Source organism: Macrotis lagotis, chromosome 1 (assembly GCF_037893015.1).
Source record: "Macrotis lagotis isolate mMagLag1 chromosome 1, bilby.v1.9.chrom.fasta, whole genome shotgun sequence".
Lineage (NCBI taxonomy): Eukaryota > Metazoa > Chordata > Mammalia > Peramelemorphia > Peramelidae > Macrotis > Macrotis lagotis.
In genome coordinates, this window is record NC_133658.1 from 214,223,118 (window position 1) to 214,238,403 (window position 15,286).

Sequence of the window (15,286 nt, forward strand, 5' to 3'; positions counted from 1 at the left end):
TATTTTTTTAGGTTTTTGCAAGGCAGTGGAGTTAAGTGGCTTGCCCAAGGCCACACAGCTAGATAATTACTGTGTTTGGTAAAGGATTTGAACTCAGGTTCTCCTGACTACAGTGCTGGTGCTCTATCCACTGCACCACCTAGCCCCCCTGGGCAATCACTTTCTAAGCTCCCACCATTCAAACAACTTGCATCCCCTCCCATATACACCACAGAAGACAAAGAAAAAGGTCAGTCTGTATGGTTTGGGATCCACACTTTTTTTATGTAGCCTGTGATCAGTTTAGAAACAGACTATTTCTCTCTCTCAAGGCAATTGTCCCATTCTTTTTTTTTTTTTTATTAGTACACAGAATTTTCCAAATTCAGTCACAGAGTTAACTGTTGCAGACAACTCACAAGAAGATATGCCAAGTTTTGACCCAGGCACCATGTTGAAAAAGACCCATAAATCCTTTAAGCTCAACTATTTTACCTTTAGTAAAGTTTCATTCTTCTTTTAGCCTCTGAAACATAAACACCCCCCCCCACTCCAAGAAGTGAGTAATATAGCAATTTCCCTTAGCAATGAATTTTTCTCTCCTTTGTCCCCTAGACAAAGACAGACATGAGGTCTCTGGCTTGCAATAACCACATGTTCTGGCACCAAAGTAACCCAGGTGCACTGTAGCCAGCACTTCATGACAATTAAATCGGGCAGAGGCTGCACAGAACAATGTGAGGCAAACACAACCAGGAGTAAACCCAACAGGTGATTTCTATTAAGAAAGACACTCACAACCCAAATTTAAAGTGACAGCTCAGAATAAAAAAAGTAACAGCCCCTCCCATAGAACCAATTAACTAACAGCACATGAATGAAATTACAGATCATTTTTGACATGGAATCCACAATATTGAAAGTTTACCAGAGCCTTCAGGAAGCTTCCAGGCCAATAGGGAATCCTCTTATAACAGGTAAAGAGATATGTGTGGCAAGAATCTCTATTTTCCTTCACTTATGATTCATTCCATACTTGAATCTTCACCTATCATTAGAGAGATGCTGTCTTTCCTTTGAGATAGGAGATTTTCACAACCATATCTAAAGTTTGATTCCTTGACTACCCCCTTCCCCCTTTCATCATAGAGTAACACCTAAACAGGGTCATGCTTTCCTTGATTCTAAATATATGCATTTTTAATCTACACATTTAAGTTGTATAACAACCCACAAGGGAAGGAAATCAAATTACACACCATACACAGAAAGCTCAAAAAGTTCTGATTACTGATTAGAGAGAGAGAGAAAGTGTTTGATCGAATTGCAGAACTTTATGAAATGGCAAAATAGATCGTAATAGTTAAGGGCTTATTACCATATTGCTGTTCTCAGGGAAATGAAACCCATCAATGTACATTTTAATTAAAGTATGAAGTATTTTAAGTGAATTCCACAAACCACTTAGTCAGCAATCTCTCCACCCCTTTGTTTTTGTGGAAACAAACAAAAAATAGAGTGATTTATTTGGCTGAAAATTGTTTATTGTCTAGAGTGGGCCATTTATAAAGAATTTCTTGTAGTACAGAAGTCTTTGTATCTGCTGATGGGACATTTGATGATTTTTTTTTCCAGTTACTGATAGACTAACCCTTACAGCTATATAATTTGAACAAATCAACTGAAATTTTTGAGATTCAGTTTCCTCATATTAAAAATGACAGGTGATCCAGTAGATAGAGCACTGGCTTTGGAGTCAGGGGAACCTAAGTTCAAATCTGATTAATAATTGCCTAGCTGTATGACCTCGGACAAATCACTTAACCCCATTGCCTTGCAACTCCCGCCCCCCAAATAAACAAAATGCCAGTTAGGGTGGATGCGGTTCTTTTCAGCTCTATGTGATTTTTTTAATCTAAAAAGTAAATACCAATGAGCAAATTAAACATCTCAGCTCTCATGGTTTATTTCTAGAACAAGTCATTTGGGTTAGGCATTGTGCAAAGGGTGTATTATAGTATATAATCACTAGGAATCATAGGGACCTAGAAAATGATTGGTTTTCCTATTGATATCAATAGTTATTGGATATATTATATACCAATTTAATTTGGAATATAAATCACTATTCTGCCAAAATTTTCATATACCAGTAAGACAGAACCCTGGCATTTTAAATTAATCAAGTAAGAGACAAGTCTATTTAAAAAATGCCTTTTTATTTTTTTTTTAAATTTTTGCTAGGCAATGGGGTTAAGTGGTTTGCCTAAGGCCACACAGCTAGGTAATTATTAAGTGTCTCAGGTTGGATTTGAACTCAGGTCCTCCTGACTCCAGAGCTGGTGCTCTATCCACTGTGCCACCTAGACCCCGCCTAGCTGCCCCCTTAAAAATTACCTTTTGACATGAGGGCTAAGTAATGATGTTCTGTGAACAAGAACTCTACTCCTGTTGGGGGTTGTGGGAGGATGACCTCAAATTTAAAGAATGTTATAAAGTTTAAACACAATGACCTCCTTGTTAGGAGAATGGCTAGGATTCTAGATACAAAAATAAACTTCATTGAACACTCATACAGAGATTTTCAGTGTCAATGAGGCCTCTTGACTGCTCTCCTGCTTTCTGAGGAAGAGACCCATTTCATTGAATACAGCATCTTTTTTGGAGAGAAAGAAAAATTGGTCATTATATCATACCCTGGTCTCTTGATTTTAGGCACAAGTGACAAAGGTGATTCTATCAGCTCCTCAAATTAGTCTTCTCACTTATGATGCCTTATGCCTTTAGAGGACCCTTCTGTGAGATAAGACTCTAAGTGAGATTGATGACCTATCTGAAAGCATTCTTCAGTTTTACAAACTTCCTTCAAATCATAAACTCCTCCTAGTGATTTTTTTGTTTGTTTTTGTAAGGCAATGGGGTGAAATAACTTGCCCGAGGTCTCATAGCTAAGCATTAAGTGTCTGAGTTTACTTTGAACTCAGATACTCCTGATTCCAGGGCCAGTGCTCTATCCACTAAACCACCTAGCTGCTCACCTCCCAGTGATTCATAATACCTATTTATTACCATCAACATCCTGTTATCAATCTTCTACTGTCTTCTCCCTTATTCCTTTCCCCTTCATACTATGTACCCACCTCCCCATGTCCCACTCTAAAGCTACCAAACTCTTGAACTCTCTTCTCTGGAAAGCTTGTTCCATAAGTAACTATATTCATCTTTGTCCTTTTTCTTTCCCAATTCTCACATTTTATGAATGAATACTCTTTGTTCCTTATTGTCATGTCTAGGTTCTCTGTCTTCCTCCATCACTCATATCCTCTCTTCCTTTAAGGTTTACTAAAAGCAAATAGGTGGCACAGAATAGTAGACCTGGAGTTAGGAACATCTGAATTCAAATCTGGTCTTAGACATTTACTACCTGTGTAACCTTGGATAGGTTGCTTTATTATTTTAAAATGTTTTTTGCTAATTTTTATTTTCATTCCAGATATCTTACCATTCCCTTCCCATCAAGAAGAAAAGAAATATAATAGGCATTATACATATGAAGTCATGAAAAAATATTCCTATATTAGTCATGTTGTGGGGAGGAGGGAAACAAGAAAATTAAGAATATGAAAAAAATACTTCAATCTGTACTTATAGTTTATCAATTCTCTCTATGGAGGAAGAAAGTATTTTTCATCATGGGTTCTTTGTAATTTTTACAGAAAATTGTATTGCTCAGAGAAGTTAACTCTTTCACAATTAGTTATTGTTACAATATTGCTCCTTCTCTGTTCACTTCCATTTGTATCAATTCATATTAGTTCTCATGTTTTTTTGAAGCTATTTTTTCATAATTTCTTATAGCATGATAACATTTTATCACAAACATATAACAGAACTTATTTAGCCATTCCTCAATTGATGAGCATCCCCCTAACAGTCAATTCTTTGCTCCAATAAAAAGAGTTGTACACACTATTATTTATTTGTATTAACTACCCAATCAAAATTCTGGTATCTAGGAAAATCTTTTTTTCTAAATGAGTTCAGTACCTGGCTCATAGTTTTTTTTTTAATCTAAATATTTCTATTCCTTCAAGCACTCTAACCTCTGAATTCCTCAACTTACTCTTTTCTACCCAATTCAGTTATTCAAAGAGATGATCATGCCTTTGATCTTGCTATAGCTCACAAATTCACTACCTTCCATTTAAAAAAATAATTTGAAATTCTCTTTTCTTCTGCCATGCCATCTCTCCCTCTGTCTAGCAAACATAAATCTTGTTATTTACCTTCACTGTGAGCTTTAATCCCTCTATCACTTGATACTTTCTCTGGACCTCACTACTGTACTATATTATCTTCCTTTCTCTGGTCCTCACTGCTGTGCTACATTATCTTCCTTTCTTCATCTTAACCCCTTGAGAAGCAATTCAAGCAATTCAACTCAATACTGTCCTCAGCTCTTGAGTTCTTTCTTCCCCCTATTACCCTGAGCCTTATCTCACATCAACCAGATAGCTTTTGCCACTATTTTCTTCATCTCTTTCTCATATAATGATGTAGATCTTCTCTTTTTCAAGGGAAATGTCTACATGCCTGTGATACCATTCTATCTTCTCCAACAGATCCCCCTATCATTTTCACTCTCATTTAACTTCATTTTCTCTCTACTAGCTAATTCCCTACTGCCTACCAACTAGTTCTTATATCTTCTGTACTCAAAAATCTCTCACTTGACTCATCCATTTCTGATCAATATTATCCTATATCTTTTCTTTTCTAGCTCAACTTCAAAAGGTCAACTACTGCCTTTCTTCTTGTTCTCTTAATTATTTACATTTTGGTTTCCAAATCTCATCATTCAACCAACACTGCCAATGATATCCTAATTGCTAAATCCAGTGACTTTTTCTCAATCTTCATTTTTTCTTGACCTCTCTGCAGGCTTTGACCCAGTTTATCACCCTTTTCTACTTGACATTCTCTTTTCTCCAGGTTTCTGCAAAATCTAATTTCTTTTTTTTTTATCTTACCTATGTGCCCACTATTTCTTGCTCAGCTTTGCTGGATCTCCACCCTAGACATACTCAGTAACTATGGTTATCCCCAAAGGCTCTATTTTAGGCCTTCTTGCTTTTCCCCTCAATACTATACATTTTGTGAACTCATCATCTCCCATGGATTTAATTACCATCTCTATGCTGATGAATCTTGGATCTGCTTCTCTTGTTCTAACTTCTAATGGCTAGATTTATGTATTTAACTTCCTATTTGACATTTTGAATCTATGTTCCAAAGACTTCTTAAGCTCAACATGTATAAAACTGAAGTTATTATCTTTTCCCTTCTGCACTTTCCTTTCAAAGCATCATCACATTCCCAGACTCACAACAAAGGTATCAATCTTTCACTTCTTACTTTCTCTCTCTCTCTCTCTCTCTCTCTCTCTCTCTCTCTCTCTCTAGCATTGCCATCACTTCACTGCAGGCCCTCATCATTTCCTACTTGAACTATTGTAATATTCTACTTGGATGACTTCTCTCAACTCTTCATATCTTCCACTCAGTTGTAAAATTAATCTTCCTGAAGCACAGACCTGACCATGTCACATGTAGTACTCCAGTTGTTCCCTATCACTTCATGAATCATATATAAAATTTTTCTGTTTGGCATTCAGTTTCCTTCATAACCTATTTCTACTTTTGTTCTCATCACACAAAATACTTCTCACTGCCTATCTCCAATGCCTGAAATTTTCTCCTTTTCCATCTCTACTTCTGTCTATCTTCTATTCTCAACTAAAATTTTACCTTCTAATTCTCCATAATATTAATGCCCCCTTCTTATTAATGACCTCTAATCTTGTATATATTTTGTTTATACATTATTGTTTTCATGTTCTCTCTTCTCATTAGACTTCAACCTCCTTGAGCATCATTGGGACTCTCCTTTGGCTTCCTTTGTATCGCTAGAGCTTATATTGTAAATGCTTATTGACTAAGTTGCTAGCTTGTCTCATGGGTATCAGTGACAATACCTGAATAAAAATATAGAAAACTTAAGAAAGAAGAGAATTGAGAAGCAATGTATTAGAGTAAGAAGAACACTGGATGCAGTCAAAAGATTAGGCTAGAAATTACACATATATTCTTTCAATCATATGTAATCTAAAGGAAAGCCCTTCTTCTATCTTGGAGTCTTTAAAATGCTTCTCCCCTTGGAAAATGAAGGCAATGGATCAGATAAATTCTTTTAAAAATAATGATTTTGTTGATAACAAATGTTATTTAAAAATCATGTATCAAACAAAAACAATAATTAAGCAATGTGTATCACATTTAATGTTAATCTAGAAGATTGACAAGCAGCCATGTCACATGGTTTCTGATGTTCCTTCCAATTCTACACTAACCAACTTAAGCTAGTTAAAGTATAAAAATGGAATTAATACCACAGAGAAAGCAAAGTTCAGAAACTGAAGGAAGAGGGAAGTAAGAGAGAAAAGGTATTTTCTATATTTCCTTATTTCTGCTCAGATGTGATTTATGTCATTTGAATCTTTATCATAAAAAATTATCTCTTACTTCTAAACCATTTTCGGTTTTTTTTTTCTTTTTTTTCGGTCTTTTTTTTTCTTTACACAAAATATTTTTTTCCTGGAAAAAAATCAACATGTGTTATTATTATTTAAATGTTTCTAGTTGGCCATTTTTCACAGACCAAATCCCCAACAGAGCATAGTCAGCCTGCATAGCACCAGTATCATATGTTCCATCTGGTTGAAGCCTTGCAGTCAGCAGACCCCTATATGGAGCAGCAGCTGAAGCCTCCATATGGGCTTCAGGTGTAGCCCCAGGTAGAACCAGTCTGGAGGCCTTGAGGCATGGATGGTTGCCGGGAGCTGCACATCAGAGGAAGATGGCAACCACTGTGCTAGATTTAGAGGGCAAAAGGTGTTCTTGGCCACTAGGTCTGTGTGGGGTTCCAGAAACAGTTGGGGGTCAAAAAGCAATGTGGAACTGCAAATGTCAGTGGCAGATGCAACATCCAAATGTTGTCCAGAGAGGAAAAAAATATTTTAAAGGAAGTTCTCTGTTCCCATCACTTGTGTCCTTCCCTTAGGACATGCGTGACTTATTTTTTTTTCTTCAAATGCTATCAAGGAAAGGGAAAATGTTCCTTTTAAAATAATGAAGAAAATGGCATTCTAGTTTCAACTTTTCAACTCTTCAGTTATTTTTCCTTCTAACATTTCTGTCTAATAAACTATTTTTACTCTGTATTTAATAATGATAACAACAATAAAAGCTAATATATTACATAAATATATAGATAGCTAGATAGATAAAATTTATATAGAATTTACTATGTGCCATATACTGGAATAAGAGTTTTACAATTAATATTTCATCTGATCCTCACAACAAGCCTAGGAGGTAGGAACTTCCTTTTCAAAGGTAAAGAAACTATAGTGAAAATAAAAAAGTTAAGTGACTCGCCCAAAGTCATACAGCTCACCATGTTTCAGGTCAAATCTGAATTCAATTTTTTCTGATTCTAGGCACTGCCCTTTATTTAAGCCACCTAGCTGTCTCACTGTGTGTGTGTGTGTGTGTGTGTGTGTGTGTGTGTGTGTGTGTGCGTGTGTGTGGTGTGTGTGTGTTTTTCACTTACTCTCCATGGAGTAGTTGCAACATAGTTCAACTTTTGTTTAAGCTTTATTAAATTGTATTTTTGTCCATCTTTTATTATCTTATTGGATAACTGACTCCCTCACATCTTTAGTGATATATTTTATGCTTCACAAATTTGGGTGTCATCTTTGCACAGGGCCCATGCTAATCTTCTCTGTATCATTCCAATTTTAGTTATATGTGCTGCCGAAGCAAGCACCATATTTTACAACTTTTTATGTGCATGTCATCATTCAACGATACACTCTTCCATTGCCATCTAAATCACTTCAAATTGTTATCCTCCTGAAATCAAGTGTAGTACAGTATTCACAATCAAAGAGAACAGCAGGTTCATCATGGTACAATGGAAAGAATGCTGTATTTAGAATCAAAGGACATGAATCTGAGCTTTTTTCTCTGTGACCTTGGAAAAGTCACATTTTTCTCTGGACTCAATTTCCTTATCTGTCAAATTAGAGTCCTGGAATAGATATTTTCTATGATTCCTCCCAGTTTTGACTGTTCAAAAGACAGATTTTTGTGGCTTGGCATTATTAAAAGCTTCATGTTTTTCCCTAAAAATATGATTTAACCTGATCTGCTCTTTATTTCAGTTTTGTTAGTTGCCTATCTTTAAAGCATGTTCAACATATATCTATTTACTGATTATCTAACTAAATAAACTGTCTATTGAACAATGTGCATTTTGTTATTTTTTTAAAAATATATTTTATTTGTTTTTCTAACTATTGAAACATATTTTTTATTTATTTTCTATGCATGTTTTTACCAGTCATTTTTTTTGCAAGGTTTTGTGTTTTACATTTTTTCCCTTCTGTCCCCTGACAGAAAGTAATCTGATATAGGCTATACAATTATGCCCATGCAAAAGATAGATCCATATTGACCATGTTGTGAGAGAAGAATCAAATCCAAATAGGAAAAAAAAGAAAACATTAAAGTGAAAAGAAAATGACATAATACATAAGACAACTTTTTTTTTTAGGTTTTTTTGCAAGGCAAATGGGGTTAAGTGGCTTGTCCAAGGCCACACAGCTAGGTAATTATTAAGTGTCTGAGACCAGATTTGAACCTAGGTACTCCTGACTCCAAGGCCGGTGCTTTATCTACTACGCCACCTAGCTGCCCCACTGCTGTGTCTTCTTACGAATATATAGAAATGTGGATTTATATGGCTTTATTTTATATCCTGGGACTTTCCTAAAGTTACTATTTTTCCAGTAGTATTTAGATAATTTTCTAGGGTTCACTAGACATACCATCATATCACCTGGAAACAGAAAGAGTTTTGTTTCACTATTTTTCCTTCTCATTGCTAAAGTTAACATTTCTAATACAATATTAAATTGTGATGACAATGGGCATCCTTTTTCACCCTAATCTTATTAGGAATGCTTCTAGGTTGTCCCCATTGCATTTAATGGTTGTTGATGGTTTTACATAGATAGCACTTATCATTTTAAGGGAGATTCTTTTTATGACCAAGTTCCTTATTATTTTTAATAGAAAATGGATGCTAAATTTTGTGAAAAGCTTTATAAGGACCTATTGATATTATCATGTGATTTCTATTAATTTTTTTATTGAAATGGTAAATTATGCTGATAGCTTTGCTCATATTGAATCAACCTGCATTTCTGGTATAAATCCTGCTTGATCATAATGTATTATCTTAATAATAATTTGCTATCATCAGTTTGTTAATATATTATTTTAAATTTTTGCATTCATATTCAATAGAGAAATTAGTCTATAATTTTCTTTCTGTTTTAGCTCTTCATGGTTTAGGTATCAACAACATATTGGTGTCATAAAAGGAATTTGGAAGAACTCCTTCTTCATCTATTTTTTCCAAATAATATATATATATATATATATATATATATATATATATATATATATATATATGGAACTAATTGCTCCTTGAATATTTGGTAGTATTTACTTGTGAAGTCATTTTTTCTTAGGAAGTTCATTGATGGCATGTTTAATTTCTTTTTCTGAGATGAGACTATTTAAGAATTTAATTTCCTCTTCTTGTAACCTGGGTAGCTTATATTTTTGTCTTAGATGAAATTATTCGTTCTTTCTATGATTTGTTGTTTGATCCACTTGTTCTTTCTCATTTTCTTTTTAAATCAAAGTCATGGGCATACCATGAATGGTCATACCTTCAGTCAAAGTATATTCTCTTTAATACTTTCTTTTTTAAAAATTTATTTATTTATTTTTATCCATATGCACATGTATATTTTGAAGTTACAAAATTTCCTCCCTCCCTCCCTCCCCATTCCTCTCCCCTCAATGGCAAACAGTCAGGTTAGCATCATACATACATATTTTGATAAACATGTTTATAGATTAGTAATTTTCAGTATTAGGAATTAGGATTAAGGGAAAGAAATATATGAGACAATTATTTTTTGAATTATTTAATGATTTATTTATTTAAGGCAATGGGGTTAAGTGACTTGCCCAAGGTCACAGAGCTTGGTAATTATTAAGTGTCTGAGGTCACATTGGAACTCAGGTCCTCCAGACTCCAGGACTGGTGCTCTATCCACTGTACCACCTAGCTGCCCCAACTAAAAGATAATTTTTAAAAAGTGTTCATCAGATTCTGAAGGGTTGTTTTCTTTTGTGTGTGTGTGTATGTGTGTGTGTGTGTGTGTGTGTCTGTTTTGTTTTGTTTGATTTTTCTTCCTCTGGATGGGGATAATATAGTCCATAGCCAACCTAATACAGTTGTCCTAGCTCTCTGAACTGCTGAAAAGAGCTGCTTCCATCAAGGTTGTTGATCTCAAAAATGTTGTTGATGTGTACCTTGTTCTCTTGGTTCTACTCCCTTCACTCAGCATTAGATCCCATAAGTCATTTCATGCTTCTCTGGATTTATGGTTTCTTATAGAACAATAGTATTCCATAGTATTCATGTACCATAACTTGTTTAGCCATTCCCCAATTGATGGGGCATTCCCTCAAATTCCAATTTTTTGCCACTACAGAAAGATCTAATATGAATACTTTGGAACATGTAGGACTCCCCCGCACACTTTAATAAATTTCTTCTGATTATAGACCTAGAATTGGAATTGGTGGGTCAAAGAGTATAAAGGTTTTATTGCTCTTTGGGCATCCATATAGCACTCCAGAAAGATTGGATCCCTTCACAACTCGACCACCAATGCATCATTTTCTCAGTCCTCCCACACCCTCTCTAACACTGACCATTTTCTTTTTTCTTACCTTGGTCAATCTGATAGGTGAAGTGATACCTCATTCTTGCTTTAATTTCCATTTCTCTAATCAATAATGATTTGGAACATTTTTTCATGTGATTATATATAGCTTTAATATCTTCATTTGAAAAATGTCTGTTCATATCCATTAACCATTTATCAACTGGTGAATCATTTGTCATCCTATAAATTTGATGCAATTCTCTTTATATTTTAGAAATGAGACCTTTATAAGAATTTCTGGTTGTGAAGATTGTTTCCCATCTTTCTGCTTTTCTTCTAATTTTGGTAGCATTGATTTTATTTATACAAAACCTCTTTAATTTAATATAGTCAAGTCATTTATTTTGCAGTTTATAATGTGTTCTAATTCTTGTTTGGTAAAAAATTTATCCCCTTTCCATAGATCTGGCAGATAGAACATTTCTTGGTCTATTAATTTATCTACAATGTCACTCTATATGAATAAATCCTGTATCCATGTTGATCTGATTTTTGTATAGGGTGTGAGAGGTGGATCTATGTATAGTTTTTGCCATACTATTTTCCAGTTTTCCCAACAATTTTTGTAAAATAATGAGTTCTTATCCCAGAAGCTAATATCTTTGGATTTGTCAAGCAGTAGATTGCTGTAGTCATCTGCTGTGACTTCTTTTGAATCTATATATTTCACTTATCCATTGCTCTTTTTTTAAGCAGTATCAGGCAGTTTTGATGACTGTCATTTTATAGTATGGTTTTAGATATGGTAGAGCTAGGCTACCTTACTTTACATTTCTTTTCATCTGTTCCTTGCTATTCTTCCACTTTTGTTGCTTTAGATGAATTTTGTTACTATTTTTCCTAGTTCAGCAAAGTTATTATTTGGTAATTTGATTGGTATGGCACTGAATAAGTAATTTAATTTGTTTAGAATTGTCATTTTGATTATATTAGCTCCACCCATCCTTGAGAATTTGTCATTTTTCCATTTATTTAGATCTGACTTTATTTGGGTGAGAAGAGCTTTATAATTGTGTTCATACAGTTTCTGGGTTTGTTTTGGAAGGTAGATTCCCAAGTATTTAATATCGTCTATAGTTATTTTAAATGGAATTTCTCTTTCTATCTCTTTCTCTTGGACTTTGTTGTTCATATATAGAAATGTTGATGTTTTATGTGGGTTTATTTTATATCCTCTGTTTGGCTGAATTAGTTAATTGTTTCAAGCATTTTTTTAGATGTTTTTCTCAGGTTTTCTAGGTATACCTTCATATCATGTGCAAAGAGTGAAAGTGTTAGTTCCTTGTAGCCAATTCTGATTCTTTCAATTTATTTTTCTTCTCTTAGTACTACTGCTAGCATTTCTAATATTGTATTGAATAGTAATGGTGATAATGGGCATCCTTGTTTCACCCTGATTTTATTGGAAATGCTCCAAGTTTATTCTCATTACATATAATATTTGTTAATGGCTTTAGTTAAATACTATTTATTAAGGAAAACTCCATTTATTCTTAAACTTTCTAGTGTTTTTAATAGGAATGGATGTTGTATTTTGTCAAAGGCTTTTCCAGCATCTATTGAGATAATCATATGATTTCTGTTGGTTTTGCTATTATATGTTTAATTATGTTGAGTGCCTTTCTAATGTTGACCCATCCCTGCCTACCTGGTATAAATTCTATCTGATCAAACTTGTTGTTTTCTCGTTGCTCAAATTTTATTTAAGATATTTGCAACAATTTTCAATTGGGGGAGCAGCTAGGTGGCACAGTGGATAGAGCATTGGCCCTGGAGTCAGGAGGACCTGAGTTTAAATTTGACCTCAGACATTTAATAATTGCCTAGCTGTGTGACTTTGGGAACATCACTTAACCCCATTGCCTTAAATAAATAAAATTTTAAAAAATACTCATTAGAGAGAAATTAATCTATAATTTTCTTTGTCTGTTTTGGTTCTTCCTGGTTTAGGTATCAACACTGTTTTGGTGTCATAAATGGAGTTTAGCAGAACTCCTTCCTCTCCTGTTTTTTTAAAATAGTTTATGTAGAATTGGAAATAATTGTTCCTTAAATGTTGGTAGAACTAATTTGTAATTCCATCTGGACCTGGAGATTTTTCTATTGATGGCTTATTGAATATCTTTTTCTGAAATGGGGGGAATTTATTTCCTCTTCTATTAATCTGAGCAGTGTGTATTTTTGTAAATATTCATTCCTTTCACTCTGGTTTTTCCAATTGATTGGCATACATTTCAGGAAAGTAGGATCACATTATCTCTTTAATTTCCTCTTCACTGATGGTTAGTTCACCCTTTTCATTTTTGATACTGGTAATTTTATTACCCTCTTTCTTTTTTAAAATCAGATTAACCAAAGGTTTGTCTATTTTATTGGCTTTTTCATAAAACCAACTCAGTTTTATTTATGAGATCAATGGTTTTTGTGCTTTCAATTTTATTAATTACTTCCTTGATTTTCAGAATATCTAATTTGATGTTCAATTGGGTATCTTTAGTTTGTTCTTTTACTAGCTTTTTTCCATTGTATACCTAATTCATTTATCTCCTCTTTCTCTATTTTATTCATATAGGCATTTAGTGATATAAAGTTTCCCCTCAAAACTCCCTTAGTTGCATCCCATAAATTTTGCTATAATGTTTCATTAATATCATTTTCTTGGATAAAATTATTGATAATTCCTAATAATTCCTGTTTCATCCAAATATTATTTAAGATGAAGTTATTTAATTTTCAATTAGTTCTTGGTTTATCTTTGCCTTACCCTTTGTTACATGTAATTTTTATTGCATCATGGTTTGGGAAGTGTGTATTTATTATTATTTCTGCCTTTCTGCATTTGAATTTTAGGATTTTATGCCCTTGTACATGGTCAGTTTTGGAGAAGGTGACATGTACTTCCAAGAAAAAGGTAAATTCTTTTCTAACCCCATTAAGTTTTCTCCAGAGGTCTACATATCTAAGTTTTCTAAGATTTCATTTGCCTTTTTAACTTCCTTCTTGTTTATATTGTTGTTAGATTTATCTAGTTCTGAGAGAGGGATATTGAGGCCTCCCTTAATTAAAGTTTTGCTGTTTATGTCTCCTTGTAATTCTCTAAAAGTTTTTACTCTAGGAATTTGGATGCTATGTCACTATGTGCACACATGTTTAGTAATGATATAGCTTTTTCACCAATGGTGCCTTTTTAAAAAATGTAGTTTCCTCCCTTATCCCTTTTAATGAGATTGATTTTTCCTTTATCTGAGATTAGGATCACTACCCCTGAATTTTTTTCTTCAGCTGAGGCATATTATATTTTGCTCCCACCTTTTACCTTTACCTGGTGTGCTTCAAATGTGCTTCATGTAAACTGCATATTGTAGAATTCTGTTTTTTAATCCATTCTATTATCAGCTTCTATTTTATGGGACAAATCATCCCATTCATATTTACTGTTAATATTGCTAATTCTGTAGTTCCCTTCATGCTATCTTTCTTGATTTATATTTTTCTCTCTTTCCTCCTCACCAAAATTTTACTACCTTTCCCATTTGACTTTTCTTTTAAAAATTTAACTTTCTGTTTCTTTGCATGTATACTTTCACTTTTTTAGTACCTTCTTTCCTTATCTTTCACTTTCCTAGTCCCTACTTTTCCTGTAGATTAGTTTAGATTTTTTAACCCAAGTGGGAATGTATCTTATACCCTCTCTGGGCTAAATCTATTGACTAGAATTTACACAGTATTCACATTCTCCTTTCTTTGCCTCTAAAATTATAAATCTTTGTGTCTCTTTCCTTGGTATTATTTGTTGCTGTAATACTATTGGTTAGGTATCATCAATCACAGTTTGATTATTTGGATGCATGATAAGCTCATATTGTTACCAAGGTATCATCAAAGATTGTTTGATTGATTGCTTGATAAGCAGCTTTGACTCAAATTTCATCAAATTATAATTAAATTCATTTTTCACTTTACCCCATTTTCAAGTATCTTTTTAAGTACACAGAATCCTCCTTATGAGCCAAAATATCATCCCAAAGCCATTTCATTTCTTGAAATCTTTCTGTTTCTCCTCCTCCAGTCCCATTTTCTCTCACACTTTGCCCCTCCTTCATCTCCCCCATTCAGGATAAAGGTACTTAACTCCTTGTTAAGTGAAGCAAGGCCTTTATCCCCCCTCCCCACCCAGGGTACTTAAAGTGAAGCAAGGCCTATTCTCTCTCCCATTCCCCCCACACACACACTGAGGGTACTTAACCCCTTATCAAATGAAGCAAGGCCTATTCTCCCTCTTACTTTACCCCCACCTAGGGTACTTAACCTCTTGTTAAGTGAAACAGAAGTAAAGTCAAACACTGATCTAATTAACTGCAGGAATCTTAA

General features: G+C 34.0%; 1 non-coding gene across 1 annotated transcript; it reads right to left on the minus strand.

Annotated features, from left to right (window-relative positions):
- Nucleotides 1-7,761: 7,761 nt before the first annotated feature.
- On the minus strand, nucleotides 7,762-7,869 carry LOC141510448 (U6 spliceosomal RNA). The gene has a single exon (XR_012474936.1). It is a non-coding gene; the product is annotated as a U6 spliceosomal RNA (small nuclear RNA).
- Nucleotides 7,870-15,286: the final 7,417 nt, after the last annotated feature.